This window comes from Cherax quadricarinatus, chromosome 96, assembly GCF_038502225.1.
Source record: "Cherax quadricarinatus isolate ZL_2023a chromosome 96, ASM3850222v1, whole genome shotgun sequence".
In the NCBI taxonomy this organism is placed as follows: Eukaryota; Metazoa; Arthropoda; class Malacostraca; order Decapoda; family Parastacidae; genus Cherax; species Cherax quadricarinatus.
Window position 1 is genome coordinate 4,333,440 of NC_091387.1, and position 12,619 is coordinate 4,346,058.

A 12,619-nucleotide genomic window follows, 5' to 3' on the forward strand; every position below is an offset into this window, starting at 1 on the left:
CAGTATAATATAACATGTTAACAATACACTGTGGCTGAGTATAACGTTAACAATACACTGTGGCTGAGTATAACATGTTAACAATACACTGTGGCTGAGTATAACATGTTAACAATACACTGTGGCTGAATATAACATGTTAACAATACACTGTGGCTGAATATAACATGTTAACAATACACTGTGGCTGAGTATAACATGTTAACAATACACTGTAGCTGAATATAACATGTTAACAATACACTGTAGCAGAATATAACATGTTAACAATACACTGTGGCTGAGTATAACATGTTAACAATACACTGTGGCTGAATATAACATGTTAACAATACACTGTGGCTGAGTATAACATGTTAACAATACACTGTGGCTGAATATAACATGTTAACAATACACTGTAGCAGAATATAACATGTTAACAATACACTGTAGCAGAATATAACATGTTAACAATACACTGTAGCAGAATATAACATGTTAACAATACACTGTAGCAGAATATAACATGTAAGGTAAAATTAAAGGTATGTTAACCCACAATCATCTCGTCACTAGTCACAATCAGTCTTGGCACCACCTTCCTAGGCCTGTAGATACACATGGCCGCTTAATGCGGTTTTAAGCCTATCTACTACACCAGTCAAGAATACTATTTAAATGCCTTAAAAAAGGGGCTCAAGTAATCTCTGTGTATATTAAACTGTGTACAGTACTGTAGAATGTTACACTGTATACAGTACGGTAGCTATGTTACACTGCACAGTACTGTAGAATGTTACACGATATACAGTACTGTAGCTATGTTACACTGTGTACAGTACTGTAGAATGTTACACTGTATACAGTACGGTAGCTATGTTACACTGTGTACAGTACTGTAGAATGTTACACTGTGTACAGTACTGTAGAATGTTACACTGTATACAGTACTGTAGCTATGTTACACTGTATACAGTACGGTAGCTATGTTACACTGTGTACAGTACTGTAGAATGTTACACTATGTACAGTACTGTAGAATGTTACACTGTATACAGTACGGTAGCTATGTTACACTGTATACAGTACTGTAGCTATGCTACACTGTGTACAGTACTGTAGAATGTTACACTGTATACAGTACGGTAGCTATGTTACACTGTGTACAGTACTGTAGCTATGTTACACTGTGTACAGTACTGTAGAATGTTACACGATATACAGTACTGTAGCTATGTTACACTGTGTACAGTACTGTAGAATGTTACACTGTGTACAGTACTGTAGCTATGTTACACTGTGTACAGTACTGTAGAATGTTACACTGTATACAGTACTGTAGCTATGTTACACTGTGTACAGTACTGTAGCTATGTTACACTGTGTACAGTACTGTAGCTATGTTACACTGTGTACAGTACTGTAGAATGTTACACTGTGTACAGTACTGTAGAATGTTACACTGTGTACAGTACTGTAGAATGTTACACTGTGTACAGTACTGTAGAATGTTACACTGTGTACAGTACTGTAGCTATGCTACACTGTGTACAGTACTGTAGAATGTTACACTGTATACAGTACGGTAGCTATGTTACACTGTGTACAGTACTGTAGCTATGTTACACTGTGTACAGTACTGTAGAATGTTACACTGTATACAGTACGGTAGCTATGTTACACTGTGTACAGTACTGTAGAATGTTACACTGTATACAGTACGGTAGCTATGTTACACTGTGTACAGTACTGTAGAATGTTACACTGTGTACAGTACTGTAGAATGTTACACTGTGTACAGTACTGTAGCTATGTTACACTGTGTACAGTACTGTAGCTATGTTACACTGTGTACAGTACTGTAGCTATGTTACACTGTGTACAGTACTGTAGCTATGTTACACTGTGTACAGTACTGTAGAATGTTACACTGTATACAGTACGGTAGCTATGTTACACTGTGTACAGTACTGTAGAATGTTACACTGTGTACAGTACTGTAGCTATGTTACACTGTGTACAGTACTGTAGAATGTTACACTGTATACAGTACGGTAGCTATGTTACACTGTGTACAGTACTGTAGCTATGTTACACTGTGTACAGTACTCTAGCTATGTTACACTGTGTACAGTACTGTAGCTATGTTACACTGTGTACAGTACTGTAGAATGTTACACTGTGTACAGTACTGTAGAATGTTACACTGTGTACAGTACTGTAGAATGTTACACTGTGTACAGTACTGTAGCTATGCTACACTGTGTACAGTACTGTAGCTATGTTACACTGTGTACAGTACTGTAGAATGTTACACTGTGTACAGTACTGTAGCTATGTTACACTGTGTACAGTACTGTAGAATGTTACACTGTGTACAGTACTGTAGCTATGCTACACTGTGTACAGTACTGTAGCTATGTTACAATGTGTACAGTACTGTAGAATGTTACACTGTATACAGTACTGTAGCTATGTTACACTGTGTACAGTACTGTAGCTATGTTACACTGTGTACAGTACTGTAGCTATGTTACACTGTGTACAGTACTGTAGAATGTTACACTGTGTACAGTACTGTAGAATGTTACACTGTGTACAGTACTGTAGAATGTTACACTGTGTACAGTACTGTAGCTATGTTACACTGTGTACAGTACTGTAGAATGTTACACTGTATACAGTACTGTAGCTATGTTACACTGTGTACAGTACTGTAGCTATGTTACACTGTATACAGTACTGTAGAATGTTACACTGTATACAGTACTGTAGAATGTTACACTGTGTACAGTACTGTAGCTATGTTACACTGTATACAGTACTGTAGCTATGTTACACTGTGTACAGTACTGTAGCTATGTTACACTGTGTACAGTACTGTAGAATGTTACACTGTGTACAGTACTGTAGAATGTTACACTGTGTACAGTACTGTAGAATGTTACACTGTGTACAGTACTGTAGCTATGTTACACTGTGTACAGTACTGTAGCTATGTTACACTGTGTACAGTACTGTAGAATGTTACACTGTATACAGTACTGTAGCTATGCTACACTGTGTACAGTACTGTAGCCATGTTACACAGTGTACAGTACTGTAGCTATGTTACACTGTGTACAGTACTGTAGCTATGTTACACTGTGTACAGTACTGTAGAATGTTACACTGTGTACAGTACTGTAGCTATGTTACACTGTGTACAGTACTGTAGAATGTTACACTGTGTACAGTACTGTAGAATGTTACACTGTGTACAGTACTGTAGCTATGTTACACTGTGTACAGTACTGTAGCTATGCTACACTGTGTACAGTACTGTAGCTATGTTACACTGTGTACAGTACTGTAGCTATATTACACTGTGTACAGTACTGTAGCTATGTTACACTGTGTACAGTACTGTAGCTATGCTACACTGTGTACAGTACTGAAGCTATGTTACACTGTACAGTACTGTAGAATGTTACACTGTATACAGTACTGTAGCTATGTTACACTGTGTACAGTACTGTAGCTATGTTACACTGTGTACAGTACTGTAGAATGTTACACTGTATACAGTACTGTAGCTATGTTACACTGTGTACAGTACTGTAGAATGTTACACTGTATACAGTACTGTAGCTATGCTACACTGTGTACAGTACTGTAGCTATGTTACACTGTGTACAGTACTGTAGCTATGTTACACTGTGTACAGTACTGTAGCTATGTTACACTGTGTACAGTACTGTAGAATGTTACACTGTGTACAGTACTGTAGAATGTTACACTGTATACAGTACTGTCGAATGTTACACTGTATACAGTACTGTAGCTATGTTACACTGTGTACAGTACTGTAGCTATGTTACACTGTGTACAGTACTGTAGCTATGTTACACTGTGTACAGTACTGTAGAATGTTACACTGTATACAGTACTGTAGAATGTTACACTGTATACAGTACTGTAGAATGTTACACTGTATACAGTACTGTAGCTATGTTACACTGTGTACAGTACTGTAGCTATGTTACACTGTGTACAGTACTGTAGCTATGTTACACTGTATACAGTACTGTAGCTATGTTACACTGTGTACAGTACTGTAGCTATGTTACACTGTATACAGTACTGTAGCTATGTTACACTGTGTACAGTACTGTAGCTATGTTACACTGTATACAGTACTGTAGCTATGTTACACTGTGTACAGTACATTAGCTATGTTACACTGTATACAGTACTGTAGCTATGTTACACTGTGTACAGTACTGTAGAATGTTGCACTGTATACAGTACTGTAGCTATGTTACACTGTGTACAGTACTGTAGCTTTGCTACACTGTGTACAGTACTGTAGAATGTTACACTGTATTCAGTACTGTAGAATGTTACACTGTGTACAGTACTGTAGCTATGCTACACTGTGTACAGTACTGTAGAATGTTACACTGTATTCAGTACTGTAGCTATGTTACACTGTGTACAGTACTGTAGCTATGTTACACTGTGTACAGTACTGTAGAATGTTACACTGTGTACAGTACTGTAGCTATGTTACACTGTGTACAGTACTGTAGAATGTTACACTGTGTACAGTACTGTAGAATGTTGCACTGTATACAGTACTGTAGCTATGTTACACTGTGTACAGTACTGTAGAATGTTACACTGTGTACAGTACTGTAGAATGTTGCACTGTATACAGTACTGTAGCTATGTTACACTGTGTACAGTACTGTAGCTATGTTACACTGTGTACAGTACTGTAGCTATGTTACACTGTGTACAGTACTGTAGAATGTTACACTGTGTACAGTACTGTAGAATGTTACACTGTATACAGTACTGTAGAATGTTACACTGTATACAGTACTGTAGAATGTTACACTGTATACAGTACTGTAGAATGTTACACTGTATACAGTACTGTAGAATGTTACACTGTATACAGTACTGCAGAATGTTACACTGTGTACAGTACTGTAGAATGTTACACTGTATACAGTACTGTAGAATGTTACACTGTATACAGTACTGTAGAATGTTACACTGTATACAGTACTGTAGAATGTTACACTGTATACAGTACTGTAGAATGTTACACTGTGTACAGTACTGTAGAATGTTGCACTGTATACAGTACTGTAGCTATGTTACACTGTGTACAGTACTGTAGCTATGTTACACTGTGTACAGTACTGTAGAATGTTACACTGTGTACAGTACTGTAGCTATGTTACACTGTGTACAGTACTGTAGCTATGTTACACTGTGTACAGTACTGTAGCTATGTTACACTGTGTACAGTACTGTAGAATGTTACACTGTGTACAGTACTGTAGAGTGTTACACTGTGTACAGTACTGTAGCTATGTTACACTGTGTACAGTACTGTAGCTATGTTACACTGTACAGTACTGTAGCTATGTTACACTGTGTACAGTACTGTAGCTATGTTACACTGTGTACAGTACTGTAGCTATGTTACACTGTGTACAGTACTGTAGCTATGTTACACTGTGTACAGTACTGTAGCTATGTTACACTGTATACAGTACTGTAGCTATGTTACACTGTGTACAGTACTGTAGCTATGTTACACTGTATACAGTACTGTAGCTATGTTACACTGTGTACAGTACTGTAGCTATGTTACACTGTGTACAGTACTGTAGCTATGTTACACTGTGTACAGTACTGTAGCTATGTTACACTGTGTACAGTACTGTAGCTATGCTACACTGTGTACAGTACTGTAGAATGTTACACTGTGTACAGTACTGTAGCTATGTTACACTGTGTACAGTACTGTAGCTATGTTACACTGTGTACAGTACTGTAGCTATGTTACACTGTGTACAGTACTGTAGAATGTTACACTGTGTACAGTACTGTAGAATGTTACACTGTGTACAGTACTGTAGCTATGTTACACTGTGTACAGTACTGTAGCTATGTTACACTGTGTACGGCATACTGTGAAGCAACACATTGTAGGTGTTCCTACTGTGTCACTATCACACTTAACAGTGTAGCAACACACTGTAAGTGTTCCCACAGTGTCACTATCACACACAACAGTGTAGCAACACACTGTAAGTGTTCCCACAGTGTCACTATCACACACAACAGTGTAGCAACACACTGTAAGTGTTCCCACAGTGTCACTATCACACATAACAGTGTAGCAACACACTGTAAGTGTTCCCACACTGTCACTATCACACACAACAGTGTAGCAACACACTGTAAGTGTTCCCACACTGTCACTATCACACACAACAGTGTAGCAACACACTGTAAGTGTTCCCACAGTGTCACTATCACACACAACAGTGTAGCAACACACTGTAAGTGTTCCCACACTGTCACTATCACACACAACAGTGTAGCAACACACTGTAAGTGTTCCCACAGTGTCACTATCACACACAACAGTGTAGCAACACACTGTAAGTGTTCCCACAGTGTCACTATCACACATAACAGTGTAGCAACACACTGTAAGTGTTCCCACACTGTCACTATCACACACAACAGTGTAGCAACACACTGTAAGTGTTCCCACACTGTCACTATCACACACAACAGTGTAGCAACACACTGTAAGTGTTCCCACAGTGTCACTATCACACACAACAGTGTAGCAACACACTGTAAGTGTTCCCACACTGTCACTATCACACACAACAGTGTAGCAACACACTGTAAGTGTTCCCACAGTGTCACTATCACACACAACCGTGTAGCAACACACTGTAAGTGTTCCCACAGTGTCACTATCACACATAACAGTGTAGCAACACACTGTAAGTGTTCCCACACTGTCACTATCACACACAACAGTGTAGCAACACACTGTAAGTGTTCCCACACTGTCACTATCACACACAACAGTGTAGCAACACACTGTAAGTGTTCCCACAGTGTCACTATCACACACAACAGTGTAGCAACACACTGTAAGTGTTCCCACACTGTCACTATCACACACAACAGTGTAGCAACACACTGTAAGTGTTCCCACAGTGTCACTATCACACACAACAGTGTAGCAACACACTGTAAGTGTTCCCACACTGTCACTATCACACATAACAGTGTAGCAACACACTGTAAGTGTTCCCACACTGTCACTATCACACACAACAGTGTAGCAACACACTGTAAGTGTTCCCACACTGTCACTATCACACACAACAGTGTAGCAACACACTGTAAGTGTTCCCACAGTGTCACTATCACACACAACAGTGTAGCAACACACTGTAAGTGTTCCCACACTGTCACTATCACACACAACAGTGTAGCAACACACTGTAAGTGTTCCCACAGTGTCACTATCACACACAACAGTGTAGCAACACACTGTAAGTGTTCCCACAGTGTCACTATCACACATAACAGTGTAGCAACACACTGTAAGTGTTCCCACACTGTCACTATCACACACAACAGTGTAGCAACACACTGTAAGTGTTCCCACACTGTCACTATCACACACAACAGTGTAGCAACACACTGTAAGTGTTCCCAGTGTCACTATCACACATAACAGTGTAGCAACACACTGTAAGTGTTCCCACAGTGTCACTATCACACACAACAGTGTAGCAACACATTATAACACTGTCAGTCTAGTGTGGCCACAACCTCCCACTCGATTTGTTAAGTAGTGTCATTCTTCTCTCCCTCTCCCTTACTCCCTCCCTCTCTTCCTCCTCTCCCTTCTCCTGCTCTTTCTCTCCCTCCCTCTCTTCCTCCTCTCTCTTCTTCTGCTCTTTCTCTCCCTCCCTCTATTCCTCCTCTCCCTTCTCCTCCTCTTTCTCTCCCTCCCGCTCTTCCTCCTCTCCCTTCTCCTGCTCTGTCTCTCCCTCACTCCTCCCTGACCCTTGCACCCTTCCTTCTTGGAAATCTACCTGTTATACGTTAGTAAATATTATTTTTAACATTGCTACCATCCTGGTATCTTCCAGGTACTGTCACTGGCATCCTACAACACTGCTACCATCCTGGTATCCTCCAGGTACTGTCACTGGCATCCTACAACACTGCTACCATCCTAGTATCTTCCAGGTACTGTCACTGGCATCCTACAACACTGCTACCATCCTGGTATCTTCCAGGTACTGTCACTGGCATCCTACAACACTGCTACCATCCTGGTATCTTCCAGGTACTGTCACTGGCATCCTACAACACTGCTACCATCCTGGTATCTTCCAGGTACTGTCACTGGCATCCTACAACACTGCTACCATCCTAGTATCCTCCAGTTAGTCACTGGCATCCTACAACACTGCTACCATCCTAGTATCCTCCAGGTACTGTCACTGGCATCCTACAACACTGCTACCATCCTAGTATCCTCCAGGTACTGTCACTGGCATCCTACAACACTGCTACCATCCTAGTATCCTCCAGGTACTGTCACTGGCATCCTACAACACTGCTACCATCCTGGAATCTTCCAGGTACTGTCACTGGCATCCTACAACACTGCTACCATCCTGGTATCTTCCAGGTACTGTCACTGGCATCCTACAACACTGCTACCATCCTAGTATCCTCCAGGTACTGTCACTGGCATCCTACAACACTGCTACCATCCTAGTACCCTCCAGGTACTGTCACTGGCATCCTACAACACTGCTACCATCCTGGTATCTTCCAGGTACTGTCACTGGCATCCTACAACACTGCTACCATCCTAGTATCCTCCAGGTACTGTCACTGGCATCCTACAACACTGCTACCATCCTAGTATCCTCCAGGTACTGTCACTGGCATCCTACAACACTGCTACCATCCTGGAATCTTCCAGGTACTGTCACTGGCATCCTACAACACTGCTACCATCCTGGTATCTTCCAGGTACTGTCACTGGCATCCTACAACACTGCTACCATCCTAGTATCCTCCAGGTACTGTCACTGGCATCCTACAACACTGCTACCATCCTAGTATCCTCCAGGTACTGTCACTGGCATCCTACAACACTGCTACCATCCTGGTATCTTCCAGGTACTGTCACTGGCATCCTACAACACTGCTACCATCCTAGTATCCTCCAGGTACTGTCACTGGCATCCTACAACACTGCTACCATCCTAGTATCCTCCAGGTACTGTCACTGGCATCTTACAACACTGCTACCATCCTAGTATCCTCCAGTTAGTCACTGGCATCCTACAACACTGCTACCATCCTAGTATCCTCCAGGTACTGTCACTGGCATCCTACAACACTGCTACCATCCTAGTATCCTCCAGGTACTGTCACTGGCATCCTACAACACTGCTACCATCCTAGTATCCTCCAGGTACTGTCACTGGCATCCTACAACACTGCTACCATCCTAGTATCCTCCAGGTACTGTCACTGGCATCCTACAACACTGCTACCATCCTAGTATCCTCCAGGTACTGTCACTGGCATCCTACAACACTGCTACCATCCTAGTATCCTCCAGGTACTGTCACTGGCATCCTACAACACTGCTACCATCCTAGTATCCTCCAGGTACTGTCACTGGCATCCTACAACACTGCTACCATCCTAGTATCCTCCAGGTACTGTCACTGGCATCCTACAACACTGCTACCATCCTAGTATCCTCCAGGTACTGTCACTGGCATCCTACAACATTGCTACCATCCTGGTATCCTCCAGGTACTGTCACTGGCATCGTACAACACTGCTACCATCCTAGTATCCTCCAGGTACTGTCACTGGCATCCTACAACACTGCTACCATCCTAGTATCCTCCAGGTACTGTCACTGGCATCCTACAACATTGCTACCATCCTGGTATCCTCCAGGTACTGTCACTGGCATCCTACAACATTGCTACCATCCTGGTATCCTCCAGGTACTGTCACTGGCATCGTACAACACTGCTACCATCCTAGTATCCTCCAGGTACTGTCACTGGCATCCTACAACACTGCTACCATCCTAGTATCCTCCAGGTACTGTCACTGGCATCCTACAACATTGCTACCATCCTGGTATCCTCCAGGTACTGTCACTGGCATCGTACAACACTGCTACCATCCTAGTATCCTCTAGGTACTGTCACTGGCATCCTACAACACTGCTACCATCCTAGTATCCTCCAGGTACTGTCACTGGCATCCTACAACACTGCTACCATCCTAGTATCCTCCAGGTACTGTCACTGGCATCCTACAACACTGCTACCATCCTAGTATCCTCCAGGTACTGTCACTGGCATCCTACAACACTGCTACCATCCTAGTATCCTCCAGGTACTGTCACTGGCATCCTACAATACTACCATCCTAGTATCCTCCAGTACTGTCACTGGCATCCTACAACACTGCTACCATCCTGGTATCCTCCAGGTACTGTCACTGGCATCCTACAACACTGCTACCATCCTAGTATCCTCCAGGTACTGTCACTGGCATCCTACAACACTGCTACCATCCTAGTATCCTCCAGGTACTGTCACTGGCATCTTACAACACTGCTACCATCCTAGTATCCTCCAGTTAGTCACTGGCATCCTACAACACTGCTACCATCCTAGTATCCTCCAGGTACTGTCACTGGCATCCTACAACACTGCTACCATCCTAGTATCCTCCAGGTACTGTCACTGGCATCCTACAACACTGCTACCATCCTAGTATCCTCCAGGTACTGTCACTGGCATCCTACAACACTGCTACCATCCTAGTATCCTCCAGGTACTGTCACTGGCATCCTACAACACTGCTACCATCCTAGTATCCTCCAGGTACTGTCACTGGCATCCTACAACACTGCTACCATCCTAGTATCCTCCAGGTACTGTCACTGGCATCCTACAACACTGCTACCATCCTAGTATCCTCCAGGTACTGTCACTGGCATCCTACAACACTGCTACCATCCTAGTATCCTCCAGGTACTGTCACTGGCATCCTACAACACTGCTACCATCCTAGTATCCTCCAGGTACTGTCACTGGCATCCTACAACATTGCTACCATCCTGGTATCCTCCAGGTACTGTCACTGGCATCGTACAACACTGCTACCATCCTAGTATCCTCCAGGTACTGTCACTGGCATCCTACAACACTGCTACCATCCTAGTATCCTCCAGGTACTGTCACTGGCATCCTACAACATTGCTACCATCCTGGTATCCTCCAGGTACTGTCACTGGCATCGTACAACACTGCTACCATCCTAGTATCCTCTAGGTACTGTCACTGGCATCCTACAACACTGCTACCATCCTAGTATCCTCCAGGTACTGTCACTGGCATCCTACAACACTGCTACCATCCTAGTATCCTCCAGGTACTGTCACTGGCATCCTACAACACTGCTACCATCCTAGTATCCTCCAGGTACTGTCACTGGCATCCTACAACACTGCTACCATCCTAGTATCCTCCAGGTACTGTCACTGGCATCCTACAACATTGCTACCATCCTGGTATCCTCCAGGTACTGTCACTGGCATCGTACAACACTGCTACCATCCTAGTATCCTCCAGGATACTAGGATGGTAGCAGTGTTGTAGGATGCCAGTGACAGTACCTGGAGGATACTAGGATGGTAGCAGTGTTGTACGATGCCAGTGACAGTACCTGGAGGATACCAGGATGGTAGCAATGTTGTAGGATGCCAGTGACAGTACCTGGAGGATACTAGGATGGTAGCAGTGTTGTACGATGCCAGTGACAGTACCTGGAGGATACCAGGATGGTAGCAATGTTGTAGGATGCCCGCACGTAAAGTGACGTAGGAACCCGGCAGGTCAGGTACTGTGTGTTTATCCAGCCCCTTGTTGAAGACAGCCAGGGGCCTTGAAGACAACCAGGGGTCTTGAAGACAGCCAGGGGCCTTGAAGACAACCAGGGGTCTTGAAGACAACTACGTGTCTTGAAGCCAGTCAGGGGTCTTGAAGACAGCCAGGGATCCAGAAGACAACCAGGAGTCTTGAAGACAGTCAGGAGTCTTGAAAACAGCCAGTGGTCTTGAAGACAGTCAGGAGTCTTGAAAACAGCCAGTGGTCTTGAAGACAGTCAGGAGTCTTGAAAACAGCCAGTGGTCTTGAAGACAACCAGGAGTCTATTGGTAATCCCCCTTATGATAAGAGATTTGCCTGACGGTGCATCACACCTCCAATAAAAAGCAGGGGCACGACGAGTACCTCAATGAATGTCAGAGGTCCCCGACTCTTCAACGCTGAAGAGTAATTCCCAATAAACCTCTGGCTGTTTTCACAGGTGAAAAGTGCCAAGTTCCACAAAATCGAGTCCTGACCAGGTGAGCTGTGTTAACAACCTAGTTAGTCAGTCTCTGAGCCACCACAAGGCCTGGTCATGGACCTGGCCGGGGGAGCGTTGACTTCCCTAAGCATCCACCAGGTATCTTTAGGTAGGTCTGGTAGGGTTCCTTGGCTTACTGGGAATACAGTGACAGTGTCTCAACTCTGAAGCAGTGACAGACTTTACTTATTAAAATATAATGACAACAGTGTTGTTACAGTGAGATAGAGTCTACCACCACACGCACCTTACAGTGTTGTTACAGTGTGGTAAAGTCTGCCACCACACGCACCTTACAGTGTTGTTACAGTGTGATAAAGTCTGCCACCACACGCACTTTACAGTGTTG